At 38.9% G+C, this 24,027-nt stretch overlaps 1 long non-coding RNA gene across 2 annotated transcripts in view; it reads left to right on the top strand.

Moving 5' to 3' along the window:
* LOC115608650 overlaps positions 1–24,027 on the top strand; it is a 77,094-nt gene that overhangs the window by 32,477 nt on the left and 20,590 nt on the right. Inside the window, exons 1-2 of one of the 2 annotated variants that reach the window (XR_003991625.1) lie at positions 15,064–15,261; positions 16,212–16,339. This is a non-coding gene — a long non-coding RNA (uncharacterized LOC115608650). Of the gene's footprint in view, positions 1–15,063; positions 15,262–16,211; positions 16,340–24,027 lie in introns of those variants that run through there. The other variant, XR_004389919.1, reaches the window with a different exon arrangement.

The following is a 24,027-nucleotide window of genomic DNA, read 5'->3' as shown; positions in this document are numbered from 1 at the left end:
GCAGACCTCTGCCTTATCATCATCACAGCAGATGTGCCCAGAGAATGTTTACCAATAAGGAAAAGAGACATTGCCGTTGTCTGGGTTGTTATTTCCTAGAACAAAGAATAGAGGAGTTGGGGTGAAGGAGGAGGACGGAAGGCAGCCAGTGTTGAAACAGCGACAATGTAAGCAGAGACCCTGTTGTGTTGTTAAGGGCAAAGCTGTTGCATAGCTACCAACTTCATTCTGAAGTGTAGGTGTATAGAAGAAGTGTTAACCGCTACCCAAATCTGTACGTATGCATCCATATCCACGAGAAAAATGCTGCAGTGTCTTTTAATACAGTGCAAGCTTACTCCTCCCCCCCCCCCAGCAAAAGTTACACCAGATAAAACTCTCCCATGCAAACTTGTGACACCGGTGTGAATTGGGTTTCAAACCATGTAAGCTATATCTATGTCAGCTTCATTTTATTCTAGTGAAGGTCATTTACACCAAGATTAGCTGAATTATTAGTAATGTGACCTTGATGCAAAAGCTCCTGTATCAGTAAGGCCAACAAGTAATTTCTACAGATGGAGGGGAGGTTAGTTCCACTAGAAAACTGAATTTCTCTGAGAAAATAGAAAATGCCTGCTTTGGAGCAAAATCAAATTAAAGTATAAACGAAGGCAGAATATAACAACTTCTAGGCAGGTAGAATACTTGCGCAGCAATAGCAAAATTTTAACTGTTATATATTCATGAATAAATCTGAATTTAATAAAGACAAGAAAGTTAGAAGATTCAGCTTAGCTCTGGGTTTGAACTTCTCTCCTTGCTGAGATGCAAGATCTCTTTCTGCCCAGAGTGGCTGTGACTGCTAAAAAACAGTTTCTGAGAGCCATCAAGTATTCAGGCTTGGGTTTTTGGGTTGCATCTTCATCTAAAAAAGCAAGCTAAACGTCTATTGAAAGCGTAAGCAAACTCCAACAGCTACTAAACACTCCTTCTAACCAGACATGACCCTAAGCTGTCACTGCACTTGTGAGTTTGCAGTTTCTGCAAATACAAATTAAAATTTTCCCTAATTAAGATCTAACAGATCCTTGATGAAGATCTTGGAGCATGGGCAGTTAAAGAGAGTGAAGAGTTGAGAAGTGGTTTTGCAAGTAGTACAGCCTTCATGCTGTTTGTTTCTTAGTGAATCAAAAGGTCATTTAATTTTTTTTTTTTTCAGTGGTAATAATAGACTCAGAGTTCAGGTCTCACTTAGCTCACTAAAAGAAATATAAACCAGAGGTAAAAAGTGAAATATTGACCCTGTTAACAAGCAAATGTAGAGTGTCAGGACTTAAAGTCATTCTGATTTCTCCAAGCTATCAATGTTAAAAACCCAGTAGTGTCTACACTGAGTGAAAATGCATCAAATTCTGTGTTCAGTAAAACCAGCTTCATTCTCTCTGCCTGTAGCTGATGAAGAGATGTTCAGCTGCAGACCAGCACAGGTACAATCAAAAGCAGAATCTGCGTTGTTTGGATTGTTTAAAAAGGTTCAACCTTCAAGACAAAGTGTCACCATCTGTGAGTGAAGGTCTTGGCAGCTGTATTCCAGGTGGTCATTTAACTTGTATTAATATAACTTCACCCTCTGTGTTCATCCCTTTGTGACAGTTTGGAGATGCCATAGATATGGAAAGCAAGGGCACAAGGTTAGTTCTTCTGCACTGGAGTCGACACACAGTATATTTCAACCTCCTGGGATTTGTTGGAGTGGTTCATTAGTGCAGTGGAACTCATTCAATGCTCTAAGCTTTTTCTTCCAGGTATTTGTCTCTATAATTATGCTTTTTCTTGTTCTTATCAGAAGTACTTATTTCTAGAAAGCTATAGGGTTAATAAGCCTGGATTTTTAAAATAAGTCTGTGTAATTGTTATGGCACATCTTATATGCACTGCATCATCATACTCCTGTAGAGAAGAAAATCTATATTTCTCCATCATACTTTAAAGACTAATTCCCTGGAGTAATCTCCATTCTCTACTAGTTTATTCTAAATAAAATCGATTTTTTTTTTTTTTTTTTTTTGGGAGATTAAAACCTGCCTTGAAGATTTTGAATGGTTTTGTTGTGTAGGCCTTTATTAATAGATTCCCTGCAGCTTAATTCTATTTATATAACTTGAAAACAATAAAAAGAGTCGACAGTTTTGTCAGTTGTGTTTCCTTAAAAAAAGAAAAAAAAAAAAAAGGTAAACGCAGACACCTCCTCCCGCTGATGTAGCAAGTGCCATTGCTGTAAACAAACTTCAACGAAGTGTTTAGGAAGATCTGACTCATTACTCAGGGTAGAGTAGGTTGTTGAGTTTATCTATGAAGTGTTAAATCATGCAGAAAGTGAGCCATAGGACTTGGTGTGTGCTTTGTTAACCAGGAGATGATTGTTTATCATGATCAACAATAACTGATGTAGGAGTCTGTTCACAGAGAGATATCCTACTGTGCTCTTTTTCAGTGCACATAGCAGGTTTCACTGTGGTGTAACAGGCGCAGACATCAGACAAATGCAAAGATGCACTGTAAGTGGCTTGTGGGCAGTAGTTTCCTGTATAGAGATACTGAAACTGGTGTGCCTTTAATTTGGGGAAGGGGGACAAAAGATTATACCTCTTAAAAAAGTGGCATTTTTCATTGATTGGCCTTGCCTTGTGGAGGTGTCTGCCAGCAGGTAGCTCCTGCCTTTGACAGGTAAGGTAAATGTTGCACTGCTTGTTAACAAATGCAGTATTTAAATAGTAGATAGCAGCGCAAATTTACAGTTCCTAGTCTGTTGTCTTCGAAGTAAGACAGAGGAGCTGCGATCTAGCTGTTAATGCTGAAACATTTAATTCTAAATGTGGTTATCTTCACAGAACTGAGAAGTCACTTTGCAGGTGATCAGAGTCTTCTCAAGATTGGGTCAGTCAGTCACCTTTTTAATCGGCATTAGCCTAGGAACTGAACGAACCATGGCTTTCTCCCATGGCATAGGATCATAGTTTTTACTATTATAAAAGTAGGATGAAAGCACAATTTTTGTTCAAGATAATTTGACAAATACGATTTGCACTTGCCTATATTTCCCTCAGCTTAGTTTTGATGGAGGGCAGGCTACCACAACTGAGTTGTGCCCCACCCGTAAGTCCAATCACCAAAATCATTGTATCTTAAAATTCCGATGTGATGCTATTTATCAGTTTGCATTCACTTAAGATACCATCCAGTTTCACTCTAGATGTATTCTCTACTTTTAGTTTTTTTGGTGAATAAGTTCAAAATTTGGAATTTTTTACCTTAGCATGAAGAAGTATCATGAAGACATGTTTTTCTACATGAAACACAATGAAAACATCTTTCTTATTCATTCACTTAGTCCTTCAGCAGGCAAAATCTGTGCATATGCTCAGCATTAAGCACCTGTGTATTCCTACTGATTTGAATTTACACTGGTCTTAAATTTCACCAAATAATGCCCTGAAACTCATGATGGGCTTTAAATAGTTGTAAAGCAGAAGTAATTTCAAAACATGATATACTTTTAAACAGCCCAAATAATGACACCAGAGCCTCATGACATAAGACTGGCACAAGCACCTTGGAGGGTTCAACCCAAAATTTAAATCTGAACTCATAGCACTGGGGAGTTGGTATCTAAACTCTGCTGTGGTTCTGCCCTTTGCCCTTACACATTTTTGAATTGAGAGATTTTGCTCTTTTGAATAAAAATGTAGGAATAGAACTTTCAAGGTGCTAACACTTTATCTGTAGAAGTGTTAGATTTCACTCTGGCATGTTTTAATATATTTTCTCTATAAAAATTCAGGAAAGCAATCGCTAAGTCATGTAGACAGTACAGCCTTTAGAACAAATAGGAATGAATGGGTGTATTGGGAGTGCATAACTTTAATTAAGTCTTCACCACAGAAATGAAAAAATTTGAAACCTTTTATTAATTGGCCAGCAGACTGGTGGGGCAACGTCTGTGTGTGAACCAGGTAAAGGAATCCAAAGCAAAGTTACAGGGTGGACAGTATGAAACTAGGGAAAGAAAATGAGCTAAATAGCAGTGTTTCAGAACAACCCTGAGGTCCCTGTATTGGGAATACATGGAAGAAGTGGGCTGTCCTATCTTCCTTAAGTCAAAACTTAAAAAGTTTTGAACTGTAGTTATCTTCCGTGCTTTCAGCTTGATATGGGAATTATCTTCAAAGTGATTATCTAGAGTTTTCTATCTGAAGGAAAAAACCCCCACAACTTAAAAGGAATACTAAATGCAACTGGAAGCAGTAGAAAAATAACTGTTAAGTAAAAAATTATCCTTTTATCTATAAATAGATTATTGATTCTGATACAACCACATCACAGTACGGGTGGAAGAAGAGCTCTGGAAGCATTGATCATCTCAGAGAGAAAAAAAAAATTATTTTTGCTTCCCCAGGAATGATATTTAATTTTGTCTGGTCTTTTAAAGCATATTTATAGAAGACAGGATTTCTGTTGAGTTAGTCGTAATTCAAGAAACATGCTATTATAAATTCTTCACAATATATGTTCTTGAGATTTCATTTGTCACCCCCTGAAAATGTATTAATTAAACTAATAATGAATGGGGACTCCAGGCCTGTAAATAGAAATAGATAGAGTCAGAAAAGCTTAGCTTCCAATCTGTATTATGGAGAACTTGTTCAATTCCTTGCAGTGTTTTGATCTAGCTAGTGAGTACAATGTCATGGATATCCTTCCAGTGACACTGGAGCTCATTATAGGCTGCAGGATTAATTTGTGTAAGAAAGAGGGGAAAGTTGATGCTGCAGCCTTGTGCTTTGGCAAAAAAGAAAAAGAGATGATCACTTAAAGATTTGTTATCATGATAGCTGTAGTCTCACACAGTCTGATTGTTGTAATTTAAGATGTACACATTATGTTAGAATAAAAAATAGAAGAAAAACATACTTGCTATTCCAGTTTCTAGTTGCCATCTACACTTAGCATCCTTAGATGAAATACTGAATTGTTTTTTGAGTGATACTCCTGCTGCGTAGTATTTCTTGAGCTGTTAAACAAAACTGAATTCACCTGCTGGTCTTCTAAGAAAGATCATATTTTGTATAATTAGAAATGTCAGGAGTGAATGCAATAGTGGTGGAGATTTTCAGTAGAGATAGAGATATCATGGAAGAACAAGGTCACATTAAAACAAACAATCAAATAAACAAAACCCTTCAAAACTTAAGTCCAGTATTTTGTATGAAAACAAACTGATTCTTCTTGCGTATTGGATTGAGTGTAACCTTCTCATTAATTTAAATAATGCTGTTCTCAAAGCTCATCCAACAGCAAGATCTCAGTTCAACAATTTCCTTTGCAGTCCTCTTCACTGCCATCTGCCTTTTACCCAGCTTTCTAATCACCTCATACTGTGCTTATAGTTGTGCTGCTAATTTCCTGTGTAGCATTGTTTGAAGACTGTTGCTGAAGTCCACACACTGTTCACAGAAGCTACAAGTAAATTGGACTGAAAGAGGTTAATTATCACTAACAAACCTCTTGCATATACGTGAACCTGATGATATAGGACACTGAAGGCCTCTTGGAAATGCTAAACTTCTCCAATTTCTGTCAGCAGCAGTCTGCAGGAGACAATCAGCAGTATATATCAGTATATATCAGTAGTATATACCCTTGGAAGTGTGCGAGGCCAGGTTGGATGGGGCTTCGAGCAACCTGGTCTAGTGGAAGCTGTCCTTGCCTGTGGCAGGGGGATTGGAACAAGAGGAGCATTAAGGCCCCTTCCAACCCAAATAATTCTAGAATTCTATGATATATATATATTTATATAACATAATTCAATTTTTAGATGTGCCTTTATCCTTAAGATTATTACCAGGGAACTTTTCCAGCTGGTGACAAAAGGCTGAGAGAGTGCGCTAAATGAAATGTACATTTGATATATAAATGCTTCTTAAGTTTTGGTGAAAGGGGAATTATGTCATTTTGTTATCTTACGAAACATGTTTTGAGAAGCAACATCTATGAGACAACCAAATTAAAAAAAAGCAAAAAAAAAAACCCAAAAACTTGCTATGTCCTATTCTTAGTGTAAGCTGGGTAAAAAATAATTCAAGTGAATTTCCTCTTTACAGACCTTTGTAAAGCAATAGAATAATAATCACTGGACTCACTCCATTGTATTCCATTGTTTTTAGTCTTCCAGTGTTGCTCATACACTGAGATATCATGCCTACAGTTGCATAATAATTTTCAAATAAATGCTTCAGGCAAATGGTTGATGGAGTGCTGCCATCTCTTGGTTATGCAAATTATATGTTGCAAGATACCAGGCGCTTTTCTTAGATGGAAATGCCCTCCCTAAATAGCTTTACTCTGTTTGTTATGTGAAGGGTGATACTCAGCTCTCATATTCAATATATTTACAGACATTTTCCATTTAATATGTCCCTCAAGGTTATTAGCAATATTTGAGAGACACTGAGTTTGTCCTTCCTGTTAGAGAGGTTAGTTGCTCTTGAGAAAGTGGTTTAAAGTGGCTAAAGCATTAAAATGCTGTTCAGACATGTAAGCATGTGGACCCTTGTTCTGTAGCTAGCATTGTTGAGGAGATATTGCTCATGTGTAGCCTTGTAGCCCAATAAATAAGGTGCTGCCATCGCATGTTGCATGCCACAGACTTTGTGTTAAGACACCAGTTTGTTGTATGTATTTCTGAAACTAACAGGTAGTAATGACAAGTTGTCCTTTATGTAGATTGAGTTATCTAAGACCCTACAATAAAACATCGTGTATGAAAGTACAGGCAGGTGATGGTAGCAGATACCTTGGAAGTGTGGGCACAGGATTGTTGTGGCTTAAGCCCATTCAGTAATTCAGAACCACGCAGCCGTTTGCTCACCTCCCCTCTTCCCTCCCTCCCATCCCCCGGCAGGATGTAGAGGAGAATCGAAAGACTTTATTCTCTGCTGATGATCATGACAGCACCTATTTTCTTTTCAAAGACCAGAGTGGTGGAGATGGGCATTTAGCTGCGATAGAAGTGTTATAGAGCAGTCAACAGCATGTAATTGAGTTCATTGGCTGTTTTCATCCAAAATTAAATCTCCTTGAAGTACACACTGGACTTCCCCATCTTCCTGCATTACCTACGAAGTACATCCAGGACCCTGAGCAAAAGCAACCCCACGAGTGGTTTTGCCTTTACCCGAAGCAGGAATAACCCAGACTTCCCCAGCAAATTCTTTATGTGCACCACAGGAACTTTATCCCGCTCTACAGTACGTAAAAGTTATGATTGGGCTGGGCCAGCCCTGTTGGCAGATCCCCTAGTGTTGACCAACCAGGTGGCTTTTGGTAAATGTGTATCCCAGTGTTTGAAAGTCCCACCACCCATTGCTCTCAGTGTAGTTTTTAACAGCCCATTGTACCGTTTGATTTTCTCAGAGGCTGGTGCATGGTAGGGGATGTGATATACCCACTCAATACCATGCTCTTTGGCCCAAGTGTCTATAAGGTTATTCCAGAAATGAGTCCCATTGTCTGACTCAGTTCTTCCTGGGGTGTCACCACACAACTTGTCACCACACAACTTGTTTCTCAACGATAGTGTTCCGGGCAGTGGCATGGGGCATGGCAGATGTTTCCAGCCATCTCGTGGTTGCTTCCACCATGGTAAGCACAAGGCACTTGCCTTGGCGGGTCAGTGGGAGTGTGATATAGTCAATCTGCCAGGGATTGTTCGCAGTCTAAAGCCGAAACACAGCACTGCACCAGCTACTAGTGAAGGAGAAAAATAACTGTCATAGCTGAACCCGAGACAAGGATGACACCAGAGGCCTCAGGTCTATGGTCATCAGATGAAAGCAACTTAACACCCACTTGAAATGTTCAAGTACCTTTTCTATAATGCTGAAAATAGTGAGGATTTAATCAGAATCTCAGGCACATTCGTCCCTATGGAGCTACTGGTACTCCAGATGCTTGAGACTCAAATCACCCATGGTTTTCCAACATGCAGGTGCTCACCTACTGGCACCTATTGCCTACCCCAAGTCTGACCCAACCTTATAAAGCTATGACATGCTTCTTCATAGTACACTCGTCGTGCAGGTTTCCCTGTGAGAGTAGTATGATAGACACTGAGCTTTAACAGCCCGAATCCAAAGGATGAAAACTATGCATTCCTTTTACATGGCAGTTTCTTATACACTGTATTATGTATTCTCCCCTTGGTTATTATCTTTTATAATGCAACTTTAAATTGGTTATTTATCCTTGCTTAAACATACAGAGAATTCCACTTACTGGCAGCACTATTCAGTTTGTGACTGGCATCTTTAAATGCTCATGTTAGGTAGTTCCTGATCTGTACATCCTCGTATCATGCCATAGATATGCTGGGTTGATTTTCATTAATCCTTTGGTAGTTCACAGATATTCTGCTTTGTAGTCTATTTTCTGCCTGCTTATAAGTCACTTCCCACTTTCTGTTGTATTCAGATATAATAATTAGAACTCGTATCTTTCAGGCCTCCATAGGCTTTCAGCCATAGTCTAAAAAATGTTCCCATCTCAGCCTCACCTACTACAACTTTTTTGGTGTCATGTCTAAGTCTTTCAGTGTTGATCTCTTTTGGAACAGTTCTAGTTTTGCAAAGCTGTGAAATGTCAATTTGATTAAAGCGGCTATGTGCAAATAGGCTGCGTTTACATGAATACTTGTTACTTCTAGGTTATAAACACGACTGTCATTGTGTTTTAAAAAAGAATGGTTGAGAATATATGTCCAATGCTCTATTCAGGGAATATGGTGTTTCTAATTAGCAGAGTCAGGAAATGGCATGTCTGCTGTATCCTAGGGACAAGATACATGCATGGGCCTGAGTAGGAAAGGAAAAAAACCTAACTTCTTAATTAAGCTTTAGTTTACTTTTCCTAGTTCATCTTTCTTTACTCAGTTGTTTATAGCAGGTGACAGCAACAGTGGGAGACAAAATAATTAAATGAGATTTTTTTTTAATCCTTGTACTCTATCTCAGAAGCTGCTGCAGTCTACAAAACACCCTGACAGTTTGCATACTCTATTGCTCTTTAAATATTCTCAAATCCCCCATGTTAGTTACTTCTTCAGTAGAAGCATGAGATAAATAGTCTCACTAATTGCTTGATTCAGTTTCTGGTAACATCATCCTTACCAAATTCCTTGTTAAGTGGGTGAGAAAGAATCAAAGACTGCAAAACTCTTCAAATTTTCTTGTTTTGTGTGGCTGAGGATCAAATATTCATGGAGGAAATTAAAAATTTTCATGAAACTTAAAATTCAAAATGACTAAGTGCTTCTGAAACTACTGCCTAAGGACACATTTTGTAAAATTTGGAAAAAATGTTCTGTCTGTTCTTAACAGCTGTAATCTGTACGTGAGAAGTGTAGTAGGTCTACATTGAAAATTCTTTTCCCTTCCAGCCCACTTCAGCAACAGTGCAGCATTTTAAAGAATGGGTAGAAGGGGCTTCCAAATTTGTACTTGTTATTAGAAAGGTCAGGATACCATTTCTCCATTGCTGGGTTTCTGTATATTTAGATGGCCACTATGGATATCACATTTCAAACAGTGGTGTTTGTTAGAAAACCAAGGTATTACCTCCTTACCATGACAGCCAACCTGAAACTGCTGTTTAACTTTGGAACTCCTACATTCCGGGTGTCCTTCCAAAATGAGAATCTCCTCCTGCGTTGCCAGCAGTTATGAACAATGTCACTCTTCACTATATATCAGAATTGTGGATGTTTCTTTCAGAGCCCCCAACATAAGAAGGATGTGGACCTGTTGGTGTGAGTCCAGAGGAGGCCACCAAGATGACCTGAGGGCTGGAGCACCTCTCCTATAAAGACAGGCTGAGAGAGCTGGGGTAGTTCAGTCTGGAGAAGAGAAGCTCAGGGGAGACCTTCCAGTGCCTAAAGGGGCCAACAAGAAAGCTGGAGAGGGACTTTTACAAGGGCAGGTAGGGATAGGACAAGAGGGAATGGCTTTACACTGAAAGAGTGGAGATTTGGATTAGATATAAGGAAGAAGTTGTTCACTGTGAGGGTGGTGAGGCACTGAAGCAGGTCTACCTGAGAAGCTGTGGCTGCCCCATCCCTGGCAGTGTTCAAGGCCAGGTTGGACAGGGCTTTGAGCAACCTGGTCTAGTGTGAGATGTCCCTGCCCATGGCAGGGGGGTTGGAACCAGATGAGCTTTAAGGTCCCCTTCAACCCGAACCATTCTGTGATTCTGTGATACTATGATTCTATGATAGCTCTTGTGCTTCCTTGACCCACATAAGGACATAGCGTGCGGTTTGAAAATGCCTTACTTGAATTTTTTTTTTACTAGATTAATCAGGGGTGGTAATAAATTATTCTTGTTTTTACTTCTCCAAAAATAAAATGCTTAGCTTTTGATTCTTCTTTTTGCTGGTCATGAATCGTCTTTGTCAGTCACAGGCATTCAGAGAACACCACACATGAGTAGTTACATACTATTACGATTAGGAGGGCAGAACTAACTCCTTGGATGTGACAGTGACAATGTGCATATTCAGAGCATTGTTAGTGACTAAGGATATGCTTCCTTCTCTAAGGTCTGAATGGTTGGAGGGTGACAATCTCACAAAAAAGTGAGAGAGCAAATGAGCCAACTCACCTTTGAGAAGGTAGTCATCAGCTGCAAAGATTGCAGGAAACTGGCTATTTTCATTTTTTGTATTTGTGCTAGTAAAGGACTCTGTCAGTATGCATTCAAATACATAACTTTAAGTGCAACTGTCTTTGATCGATTACACTGCAAGGAGGCTGCTTGTAATTCTTTGTTTGTTCCAGTTTATATACTAGACCATTTTTTGGTCACCTTATTATTCTGATTCTTGGCTGAATATTTAATAGATAATAACATGTTTTTATAAATTATTTTTTCCAGCCTCATATGTTAAATCTAATCAATATTTATACTTTACTCAAATAAGGGATGATAATTTTTCTTCTACACTTTTGAGCTTGTATAAGACAGCAATCCTTTCTCTACTATAAAACTGGTATGTTTTCAATCACTTCTTTCTTTACGGATCTAGACACTGGCAGCAAGTTTTACAAGCTTTTGTTTTATTTCCCGCTCCTCTTAGATGCTCATTCACAAAGACATTTCAAACAATTGGCTATGAACTATCTATATTATTCTGATCCATGTGTCAGTGAAATTACATCAACAATATTTACTGCACTGAAAAGCTTTAACAACATCCAGCAGAACATCAGCTTTCCTGGTTATAATTCCCGAACTGAAATAGATTACATTTTTCATAGCTTAAGAAGAAAAGGCTAATACTGATTTGAAAAATTCATACACAGCTTTTTTTTTTTTTTGCATATTCAATAAAAGAAAAGCTGCGGAGGGTCAGTTTTTAAGAAAATATGAAAATGAAATAATATGACTAATACTGGTTAGTAAGATTTTTCTAGCATGTAGAAATATTTAAATCTCAACATCTTTTGGTTACATATTTTTCTGTTGCAGAGAGATTGTTGTGTTACAATTTCCAACTATTTAATGACAATTAATCAAGCTGTTCTAGAGAAACAAACTCTAGCATAAAATTGAAGTACTGTAGAGACTGTTACCTTTCTGCCATATGTGCGCAACATTTTCAGGAAGTTAACTGGAAGTCACTATTTTACAATCTTATTCTGCAATTGGCAGCAAAACTGTTTAAATGGTTCATATTTTGTATGCAGGTGAGTAAAGATTTCATATTATTATGCATCTTTGTGGGTCACGTAGCCTGAAACACGAGATGACAGCACTGTTCGTAGGCCTTTGGAAAGGAAGGCTGCTATCTCCTATTATTTTTAACAAAAGTTACAGAAAACAAGCAATAGTAATTAGGAATCAAATTCTGAAGTCCTCTTCTGATTTCCCATGGAATACAAGTTCAGTTTGCATGAGACAGAACAAAAACCTGAGCTAAACAGCAAAATAGAACATGAAAGAAATAAGGTTTATTAATAACACAATTAAAAAAAATAATCCTAGAAATTTAAATCCTAGAAAACAACACATGTCTGTGTTCCTGATCCAGTGAAAATACCTTTTATAGAAAAACTTCCAGGCATAGCACAGAACTTTGTCAGGGAGAAAATGTGAAAGTATGTTTAGAGTGAATTCTAAAGCAGACAAGCTATTTAGGGCAGACTGACTGGATTTGTGGAACAATCTTACAATGAAATGAGAAACCTGCTTTGGCGTGGCACTGTATGCTTTTTTTTATGTAACTTACACCATAAAGAGAATAAAATACACACCAAGTAGTTTTACAGTGAAGGCTGCAGCACCCTATTTTTTAAAAAAGCTCCTACAACTCTTTGTGCATGAAGAATAATTCAGGCAGAATGAGTACACAAGTCATAATGCAACTGAACACCCACTTGTTAAGTTGAAATGTTAAGGTTCTTTTTTGATGATGCCCAAATTAATGAGAATTTAATCAGAATCTCCTGATAATATGAGGTACAACTATAAAGCTCCAAATGAGAAATATTCTCTAACACATTCTTTGTAGAAGATTTGCTGGATACTTTGCAGGTATCATTTTGTTTCGTTACTTGTGAGCAATTCACCACATAAATCTGTGCTCCTGAAGGCAGAAGTGTTTTGAAGAGCAATGAAAATATGTCTTCACAATGAAGTGTTTTGCATGCTCATTTGAGGAGCTTGCAGAACAGACATAAAAAATTTATGTGTTATACCTTTAAGTATAATTTAACTAAAAAACAATTCCCCTCGTGTTAGGTCGCTCAGAGTCAATAACAGAATGACTAGTGTACCTTTCAAGCAAAGAGCGAATAGCAACCAGTCAGGAGGAATTTCTGTATTTACAGAATTTCAAATGATTAGGAACTTATATCCTAGCTTATTATAAAAACTAAAAAGGAAAAAGGTGAAACATTCTCAAGAACAATCATTAATTTGGCTCAGGCAGTTAGTTGCCTATGGGTCTTTCAGGGTCTAGATTGAGGGCATTATCTCATCGGAGACAAAAAGCCCCCATTCTTACTATGATTTTTTTTAAATTATTTGTTTTACATATTTTTAATCTACTGTGATATATTATGATATTTTACTCTTCTAATGGATCATTGAAGGATAATCTCATACTACTACTGATTTACCTTACTGCAAGCCATACCAGTGTTTGCATGACAATGTAAGGCAGAAGTCATTCAGATCTCTTTCAGCTAGTGGAATTAAGAAAATTCATGCATTACCCCCCTGTTCAGACCTTGAGAACTATTAACTGGTTTAAGTAGGAACAGAGTAGAACACTTAATCTTCTAACAGGTCTAAATCTTATTTGCATTCAGCTACAAGCTCTTTATTAAAAAAAATCTGCAACGAGAAGGTTTTAATCTTCCTGTTCTAAATTCTGAACCAGATTCTTGATTAGATTAAATCTGATCTAATAATCTAAATGTTAAACAGCTGATGATTTGCGTCAAACTCTTTGTGGTAGTTGCTTACGGTAGTGCTCGTAACATTTGCATCCAGGTTTGTGGTGTTGTGTACGAGTGACCTGTACATGAGTCTCCTCTATGTGACAGCCATATTCCTATTCACTCAATTTTTGTGAGATGCTTTTTAACCATCTCAGCACTGAGCGGGTCACACTTTCTCTCCTACTTCACATAGACATAGTGTAATTGAGTAAAGTGCTTCCTCATACCATTCATTTCCTTTGCAAACTGGCTGTCCCTTCCAATTTTGGATAGCACATGTACTTTGCCTTTTTAATACTGATGTTATGAAGACCCGGCATGGCACTGGACAGTTTCCTGCTGTTATAAGACAGCCAAGGTGAAACTATCAATGATGTTTTGAGCTCATAGGAGTTGAAACAACCTCCAGCATATTCTTATGAAACATCTCTGGACTGAGATCTGTACAGTACATGTGGCTTAGGTCACCTCGTGCAAAACACCAGCCTTTTGCAGAGGTTGCAAGATAATCATGGAGTTCCTGTACTCACCATCCTCTTAGAGATGCTCAGGTGATCTTCCACATAATTTTGTTGGAGAACAACCCTAGAATTCTCAGTCTGAAGGAAAATAAGGGCTTTACCAATACCAAACACAGAAAGTAAGATGTGTTGGCCTCGTCCCACTAGCTCTAGCCACTGTCCCAGGTGCGGCCTTTCTGCACTGCAACTGGTTTTGCTTGGTGAATACACAGTGACAAATTACTAGCAGCAAAAGGGAGCAGGCGAGGCCACTCCATAACTTCTTATAGCGGCACTTTGATTTCTTCCCAGAAAACTGATAGCTGCGGTTGGCTTGAGGCTGACAGCAACCATCTTCTCTGAAAATAAACATTAAGTATTTTCCATTCTACTTTGCTGTAATAACTAAAGGAAGCAATTTTTTCGTAGTGTGTAGAAACCGAATGCAATTATTACTTCTTTCCTCATACTGACGGAAGAGCCGTGGAGCGGTGCCCTGAGGAATCACTCGCAGGTACGCGGCGCCGGCTGTCCCCACAGCCGCACGGAGCACCAGCCGACGACAGAAATGACACACAAGCTGCCTCGCTGCAATTTAGATTTTTGTTTCAAAACTGCTGGAACTGATTATAAGAGATGAGAAAGAATATATTACCCTTTCCTTGATTTTGCTCCCTCTAGAGCGAGAGGCAGTGCCCCTCCAAGGGGAGGGAGCCCTGTCAGGAGACTTCGGGAGTCTGCCTCGTTCACAGGCAATTTTCCTGACCGCTTTCGGCCTCCCTTAGCTGCCTCTGCTCCCAAGCAGCTCTGCAGCCTGCCACGGCGCTTGAGGCGGCTGCAAGCCGGGTGTTGCGAGGTGGAGGAGCGGGGAGAAGCGAGGCGGGGAAAAACCCCCGACAGACCGACGAACGGAGCGGGGCGCGGGCGGGAGGGTGGGCGCCATACTCCAGCCGCCGCCAGGGGGCAGCATGCGCCCCGCACTGCACCGCGGGCTCGGCTCGGCTCGGCCCGGCGCCTGACGCTGGCTGTGGCGAGTAGCTCGGCACAGAGGGAGGTGGCGGCTCCTGGCCGCCGGGCTGGCAGTACCAGAGCCCCCGCGCGTGTTGTAAAGGAATTGCCGTGATTTGTTACGCCTTCACAACCTGCTTCGTCCCAGCTTTTCCAGGCTGGCCAGTGCATGAGCAGCAGTCGTTAGTTGTGCCGCCTAATCTGGTGACTCTGAGGTAGGAGCAGAGTGGGAAGGGTAAACAAGTAGCCACGTGTTGCTGATCACAAGATTTGTCCTCATTTGTGTGATTAGCCGGGCCCGGCCCTGCCCGCGGCCAGCCAGGGGTGGCTGAGGTAGGTCTTCTCTGGCAGGAGAAAATGGCTGCTGCACCCAAAATTCCCAAACTCCTTTCCGTTTTAAAAGAGAGGCCAGTCGCCAGCCACCCCAGAGACAGAAGGCTTCATGAAAAATGCTTCTATGGAAATGCTTGCTTCAAACCTGTAAGCCTGCCCATGGTTTTGCAGATAAAATTGCAATCCATACGCATTGTGGCGTGGGAAAAAGTGTCATTAATTGCCGGCTGGCTGCTTGGGGTCTCACTTTGGGGAAAATGCAAATCTTTAATCCCATCACCTTTCTCAGAACAATAGAGAACAGTGGGTCAGGCTCTGTTGCTGTGATTTCTGCAGTACTAGCACCTAAGCTGCATCTCTCTGGTGCATACAGGTGAGGAGATGAACATTGCCACTCAAAGGCTGTGATAGAAAATTAGATGTAATGCTAAAGCTGAAAGGAAAAGGGTAAAAGAAAAACTAGCTGCTCCCTAGTGTTTGGCATTACAAATTTGGGTATAATGCCAAATGCATTAACACTAGATTACATCAAAATGCCAAAGCAAAAACCCCATGAAAGCCTCTGATATTTATTTGCTGACACTTTTGCCTTTGAACTGTTATCCTATGTCTGTGTGACTGTAATTTATGCATGTAAGAGAGAATTTCACTAAATAAGCAGGGGAAGGTAAGTAAAATACTTTCAGAGGATCAAAAATCTGTTCTAAGAGGAAATTACTACCTTGTAGTAGGGAGAGCACTTATTTAGATTTTGGTGTTTGAAGCATTTCTTGCTCTGACCAGTACTAGAGAAAAAAGGCTTGGTTTCTGAATGCTGTTCTCCTACGCCCAGGCTTTGCAGCCAGCCAGCGATGCCACTGACACGTGCGGTTCACAGGATTCCTCAGGTCTGGAGGATGCTGGTGCAGGTCAGAGAAGCTGTGAGTGCCGCTTATGCAGCTGGAAGAATGGGGAGAGGAGGTAAATCTTTCTGTACTGCATGGAAACAACTACTGATCAAATCATCCATCTGTGAATTGCTTTAGGAGAAAACTAATCATGTGACAAGTTTAGTGCAAGCAGCAAAGGGAAGTTGGTTTCATTACAATTCAGGAAGGTGTCAAAGGATGACCTTCTATGAAGATGCTTTATGATACCCCTTAGGTGTGTTTTGTCTGATCTCTGCTGTATTGAGTTACACTTTGTAGAGAATACAGCTTTAAAAGTACCTATCAAATGTGCATGCTTTCGTGGTTTCTGTAATTGGAAGACTAAAATAAAATCCTATAAAGCATTCAAAGATACAATATTCAACAGGGATGGAACAGCCTGTCCCTTAATATCTTTTGAGAAAATTTAGATACAGATTAGGGTTTGGAGCAGAGCTGTAAGATTTGGGGATGAACATACAGGCTGTTGCTTAACATGAATGAAGTGTAATTCTAATGTGGTGTTCTCTCAAGTCTTTGGTCCTAAATATTCTAAGTCTTGGCAGGTTAGGGGGTCCAGGAAAAGGATATACTTCTATATATACTGGAAAATATCCTTTCCTAGTTGGGATCCAAACTAGAATTTAAAACCTAAGAATGAATTTGGATGTTAACATTTGTTGTTGGGGTTTCCTAAGTGCCTGTATAATTTATTAGTAGCCATTTAGATTTAACACCTCATACATTTTCTATGACATCTAAAAAGCTAAATTTCCCAATAGTTTATTTTATGTTCCAAGCACAGGTAAAATATTTTCGTTCTTTTGTGACTTGAAATGTTGTATGGAGTTTTTTAACTATTAAGACTTAGCCATAAAATGTTCAGTAAACAAGAAGATGAATTAAAAAAAAAAAATCAAAATGATTCAGTATTACCACCAGTATAGGGTGCTGATAAGATGAACAGCAATTTCCTGTGTTCATGGCTACAGGGACTTGTCAAAGAGACTAGACTTCTGGCATTCTACAGGCCAACTCAGAAGCCAGATGGAAAGACAGGGAGGAGGTCTGTAAACTCCTAGATGACAAAGCTGTCTTGTCACAACTATCCTCACAATGTTTTCTGAAAATGAAAGACTGGATATGGCTAAATAATATCAAAAGCTGTACAGTCTCAAGCTGGGATTCTCCTAACTGCTCACTTGAAGCATTTCAGCCACAGTGGTTACAAGCTGCACCCATGCTTAGAGCTGAACTCATGGAAGGAAGATCCAAGTAGTGCCTGAAAATACTCACTCTAATCATAGAACCTGGATTGGATGTAACACAAAATTGCATGATTAATCCTTGAATAAAGGCATAGCTATATAAATTGCAGCACTAGCAGGTCTTATGAACAGAACAAGGAAGAGGTTTCCTCTCACAGACTGCAGGGCAAGGATTTCTTCTAGTGATCTGATGGTGGTTTCAGCTAATGCTGGTTGGTTTTGTTTATCCAGTTTGAAGAATTTTTTCCAGTTCTCACAGAGGTTATTTTGTTTTCTGTAGCAGGGAATAGAGATTTACCAGATATGTGATTGCTGAGTTTATATGGAAGATACAGGTAGCTATAGCTTACACGGGTGAAGGAATCTTCTGAGAAGCCTTTGAAAAGAACATACTCTGGACAGTTCCTATGTGTACAAGATGAGAAAATGGGATACTTCTCTTAGTACCTCTGGTGAACATCAATCTTTTTGGGTGGGAAAAAGAAATTGTATAGGTTTTGATAAATTTATTTTGGTTTAGAACTTTGTGCAAGTGGGAGGAATATTCTGAAAAGTGAGTTTTATGATAAGTGAACAAAGCTGTGCCTGGAGTAACACAGTACCTTGTCCACATGCTTTTGAAAGCATGTGGCTGTTGAGTCACAAGAAAACTATTTCGTGTGCTCAGGAATAGCAAACCTCTCCTGTCCCTTAGAGAGTCTGTAAGTAGGTTACCTACTGTAACTCCATTACACCTACGGTAAGTGCTTGGTAATGAGCAATTACGTTTTTGGGACAAGTTCTCTGACAGTGGCAGGTTAGCAATGCTGTCCTCTGGGTAGTCATCCTAACAGGCTTGTACCACGAAGCTTGTGAGCTAATGGAATGTAGCACTTGCAGTGGTGCCCCTACATGACACTTTTCCCTCCTGTCCCTCATATTTCCATTTTGTTACAGTTGGTCTTTCCAATAGGCCAAGCAACCAAATGTGTAGGTTCCGCCTCATCAGGGTTCCTCTTGCTGTGCTGGAGAAAACCAGGTTGTGTACATATACTGGGATTTAGGAAGCTTGGAGGTATACACAGACTATGTTCCTTCCCAATCAATTTGGGTGAGCAGCTGGCATACATCCTGAGGCAAGAGAATTTACAACTGTGAGATTAAATAAAATGTGAAGATCTGCCATATAATTGACACTTGTGGGATTCTGGCTTCTTAGTGTCTCTCTGATTCTTTGAATATTTCCTTTGTAGCCGTAAAATAGGCTTGGGCTGGGATAAGCAGAGAAATCAAGCAGCCTCTACTTTTGCTTTCACATAGTGCTAGAGTTGGCATAATACACTCATTTGCTTAGGAAGAGTCTAAGTCCAAATTCAGAATACATACCCACTTGCGAATCCCTTTTCTCTCTCAGTAAAACTGAAAGAATGGCCAAGAACCAACTGAAGTAAAGTTTAATTTGACAAAAATAGGGAAATTATCTATTATTTATTCATTAGCTTAAATGGTGAATAACAGCACAGCACTAAAAGTGTGAATGAGGGAAATAACCCAGTGATTCCCATAAAAAGCCACAAATCTTGATGTAGGAAGAATGACTAGTTTGATGTGACACTGATATAGACAGGTAATTCAAACGTTTGGTGTATTATCTAAAATGCCATTAAAGTAATCAGTTTTGAAAGTACTACAGACTTAAATTTTTAAATATCCTTGGATGACTTGAATATAATGCTATGGATCTGAAGTGACATTATCCTTTAATGGATTTAAATCCATTGCACTGTATTTGAAGACTTGAAAAAAAAACAATTTTCAGGATTTTGACAGACCTATTGTGAGTTCTTTTAGGCTTAGAGGTCTCAATAGTATAGCTTTTCTTTTCTGCAATTTATATATAAAAGAGAAATTTTGCAATCATTTTGTGTCTTCAGCCTGTATCTTTGATTTCTTAAATAAGAAATGTAAGCATCATTCCAAAGACCTTTTCTGTTTCTTTTAAGATGTTTTATATGTAATTAAGTGTCTGTCAATACAGGATTGTGATGTCTGAAGAGGGAATCTAAGGGCAGAGGTTAACTGAAAAAAAATCCTCTTTAACAGTGTGAGTTATTTTAGAATGTGAGTTATTTCAAATGTGAGTATCAGTTGGACTGATTCAATCATGAGTGATTTGGGATATCTTGGGGTTGTACAGTGTTACAGTATACATCATTCTCCTCGTGCTTTGTTATGCACTGCAGACTCAGTGAGACATATCCTTGCTCTAAGTCCTCTATAAAGATTCATTTTAAGACCTGAATATAAGCTCTTTCATTAAAAATATTGTTTTCAATATTAAAACAATCCTCTTTTCTTGATCCTTGCAGTCCTAAGCAGGCAAGCCTTCATTGACAAGTTTTTATTAAATCCAGACTCTTCCTTTTTTTTAGAATTGTACAATTCAAGAGATATGCTCTTGCACGCATTTTTTTGAGATTCGGTCATTACCTCAGTAAGTTGGAAAGCAAGCTCTGGAAATACCAGTAATAATATATGACAAATATCCATGCATATTGCACAATGATTTCGTAATGGAGGCAGACATACAAATGAAGTAGACAACAAACATGCAGAATTACCTCCTGTGATTTCTTGGAAGAAAAGGCAATGATAGCCAACAGAGGGTGTTCCAGGCTGTTAATCAGCAGATGTAGCTGGCAATCTTCCATAACTTGTTCTTAAAATAAATCATTATATAAATAAAGCTTAATTTCTGATCTGCCTTTGGTGAGTTGTTAGTGAAATATGCACAAAAGGAAGCAGTCTATACTCCACCATTTATAAAGTTTCTTTAATGGTTATTTATGTATATGTCAGAAATGTGTGGTGCTGGTGAAAAGAGAATACATGAACAGCTGTAAAAGCAAAGCAGTATTTTGCAAGTTGTGTTATTTGTTCCTGCTCATTACCTTTGAATATATGTATTGTTTTGATGCTCATTCTTGGGGTCTTGATATAAGAAATTGCTAGTGACATTTTTTGGCAATGCCTCAATATTACTTTTTTCATATGCATTTAAAAAAGGTTCTTGATTTTGTCACATGCAGTTGTCACTTGCCAGAAGTACTGGTATTTCCTCACAATATAAGTAAAAAAAAAAAATTTTTATTTAATTATTTAGGTTCAAATTGTGGTGTATTTTTTTTTTTTTTAATTTCTTTTCACATCTGGAGAGCTCAGAAGATCATGGTATTGTGAAAACATTTGTCTAAGTCTTAATCTTTTTATTAGATCCAAAATGCTACATAGGAATGGAGTACAAGGACTTTTGAGAAGAACAAAAATCCGTAATGGACCATTTCAAGAGTCACATTAAACAAGATCTGATTTTTATGTTGTGAATCTTTGCAAATTAAAAGACATATATAGGAATTTACTGTTGTATGTTTCTCTCTAATCGGTCACCCATATTGATACAATTTTTGAAATATTACATATTTGAGGATGTACTTCCTCTGATTTTGTTTCTTACTTTACTTTTACATTTTACAAGGACTACTGTTTGCTTTTTCATCCAGAAAAGAGTTTGATAGCACAAGGTGGGTAAGAAGAGATTATTTACTCTCATTAAAATGTAAACCTCCTAGATGTAGCTTCTCTGAAGTAAGGAAGATAACAACTTCAGTCAGAGATGACTCCTCAGAACGTCTGCAGTAATGTGAAGCAGTCCCGGGAGATGTCGATGATGTCTAAGTGAAACTGTCCAAGGCTTTATCTGCATCTGGCTTCTCTTACATTATATTGTGTGTCATATTCCCCCCCCAGTCCTGCCCCACCCCTTGATTTATTAGCGTATATTTTATCGTACAGGAGGAGGAATCATCTTCCCAGGGTTGGAATAATATTTTCCCTTTGTAGAGAAAGCTCCACCCAAATAAAGACCTTTGTGCTTTGCCGACATTAAATACTGGCCCCTCAGTTCCCCACTTGGGGAAGGATGTAAGGCAGGTGATGCAAAAGATGATGCAGAAATGTTCTGAGAGATTTCACTGGTGAAGCAGCTAACCTAAGATGCACTATAGCAAGCCTGGTGCTCTTATGGGAGCTTAGCAGGAATGCCAGTTCATCACTAATGTGAAAAACAGATACAGGCTGGTTCAAGTTAAATGTGAAAATTAAAGTGTATATTACTCGATTGGCTGAAAATGTGGTTGTGTGTGGATTGCCCAAAGTCACCTAAGGATTCCACTATGCAGCTATGAACAGAACCCTGCTTGGTGTTTTTTTTTAGTCATGAAGCTTACTTACAAAGCTAAGCCCAGCCTTTTAGAACCAGATCTTGATGGAGAGCCAAGGTTCTTCAAGCACTTACTCAACGAATTACGTGCAAAAATGTTTTAGTGTCAGTGTGTTTCTCAATTATCCCTGTGTCTTGTGACAGACATACTTAACGAAGTTCTCAGCGACTTTTAATCCATGAAACTGTTGTAGAAGGGTGTAAAGATTTTCATGATTTTTTTTTTTTCTCCTGAAGAAAGGCTACTTGTAAAATTGCATTGCAGAGGGCTATCAGTATCCACAGCTTTAATAAATTTCTGACCAAAATAAATTAAAAAATGTAGGATGTGTAGATGGTCATTAGAAAAAATACTCTGTGACACCAAAAAGGAAGTAGTGACATGAATTGCCTGATGCTCATACATGTGCATGGTGGAAGACAGTTTTAGGGAAATTTAGGTCTCAGGAAATATTAATCAGAAAAGTATCAATAATGCTGAACAGACATCAGAAGAAACAACATGTTCTCAAGAACATGCTATGTTTTACACATACTAGCAATACTCAACTTTTATGATTGTATTCTTAAATTCCAGTCAGGTTGAGCTTTAAAAAATGGGCAGGTTGGAATTACTAAATACTCTGGAAACAAATATAGCCTCTTACTAGTTTTGGCTTTTGATTCCTAAAGGGTGCATGGAAGAAAACCCAGAGATCTGTGGCTTAGAAAAGCTGTTTTCAAAAGCACCTAAACTTTTAACAGGCAACAAGAGACACTCTCACCCAGGCTCAGCAGTCAGCAGAGCCCTCGTACAAGTCAACACATTAAATGTGCCATGTGTGTTAAATGTACTTAGCACCATCAATAAACAATCTTTTGGTTATCTGCACATGAACTGGGGAGAGAAGAAGGACAAAATAGTGAAGCCTGTATTTCACATCCTCTATAGGTGACTATAATAAAGTAAATGCATGTTGTAATTTTAAGCAAGGGGGACAGGATTTCGATGATTCTGAACTATAGGTAATCCAGAGATTTGGACTTGCATTTATACATAGTGTTAAGGTCTAAAATTCATGTGCTTTTGTACTGATGAAAGATGTGAACCCCATACATACATACACACACACAAGCTTATATGTTATAAATTGCGGCACTCTACCACTGCAGTTGAAATTACAGGATCTTACACCTACATATTGCTTTCCAGCAGTGAAGAAAAGCCCAAATATGAATAAAATTGCTTCTATGCAAGGGCATTACTCTCATACTGTGTTCATTTCTAAACTGATGTAGATCAGTATACGAAATGCACAGGCATGTTTGGTAATAGAGTAAGAGAAAATTTCCCAATATTTTTGCATCTAGAATGGATGAATTCTCTGTCGCGCTGTTTTTCTACACAAAATATTCTGACATAAAGGCTAGATAGTTTGTGCATAGCAGCACAAATGCCATTATCATGTTGATTGAAGTAAAGGGCAAAAGTATTGGTCATAGGGAAGCAGGAGAGAAGAAAAATCTGTTATTGCAAAACTAAAGCTTAAATCAATTTAAATGAAAAAACCTTGTACTGTCCAGGGAGGGAGTGACTCTCACAAAATCTGAGAAGGAACATTGAACTTGGTATTAACGAGCAGTGTAGAGGAAAAAACGTGATGGGAGAGAGAATAAATCAGCACAAAAGGGAAAACCACCCTGGAGAAAAATCTAAGTAGAGCAGAAGAGAAACATGAAAAGCAAATCGGCTCCTTTGTTTCACACTTAGCAGTGCTTCGGTGTGGATTGCAGCATCAGTGTCGGCTTGAAGTTAGAAAAACCCCACAACCTTGAGTCACACAAGTCGGGAAGCACCTGAGCACAACTTCAACCCTCTTTTGCCGATGTGTTGTTTTTATCTGGGCTGCTACAGCCTTTTCTTTTCTGGCCTTTAAGGACCCTTTATGGTCCATACCAAAGAGCTCCTTTTTACATTTTTCTTTCTCGCACCCCTCCTGTCACCCCTTTTCACCAACTCTGATAATTCCTTTTGCATCTACCCATACCTACTGCACTGCTCCTGGTCTCCCTGTTAAGCTACTGCTTATGTATGATCCTTGCCTTTCTCTTTCCTTTGCTGTTTCAGGATCTTGTGTTCCTTTAGCACCTCTTTTCCACAAACTGCATTTGTAGTGTTTGTCCTCCTCTTCACACTATCCATGTGCCAGACTTAATGCAACTTTCCTTCAGTCC

The sequence above is a fragment of the Strigops habroptila genome, chromosome 5 (genome assembly GCF_004027225.2).
Source record: "Strigops habroptila isolate Jane chromosome 5, bStrHab1.2.pri, whole genome shotgun sequence".
NCBI lineage: Eukaryota > Metazoa > Chordata > Aves > Psittaciformes > Psittacidae > Strigops > Strigops habroptila.
This window is presented reverse-complemented; position numbering and strand designations above follow the sequence as displayed.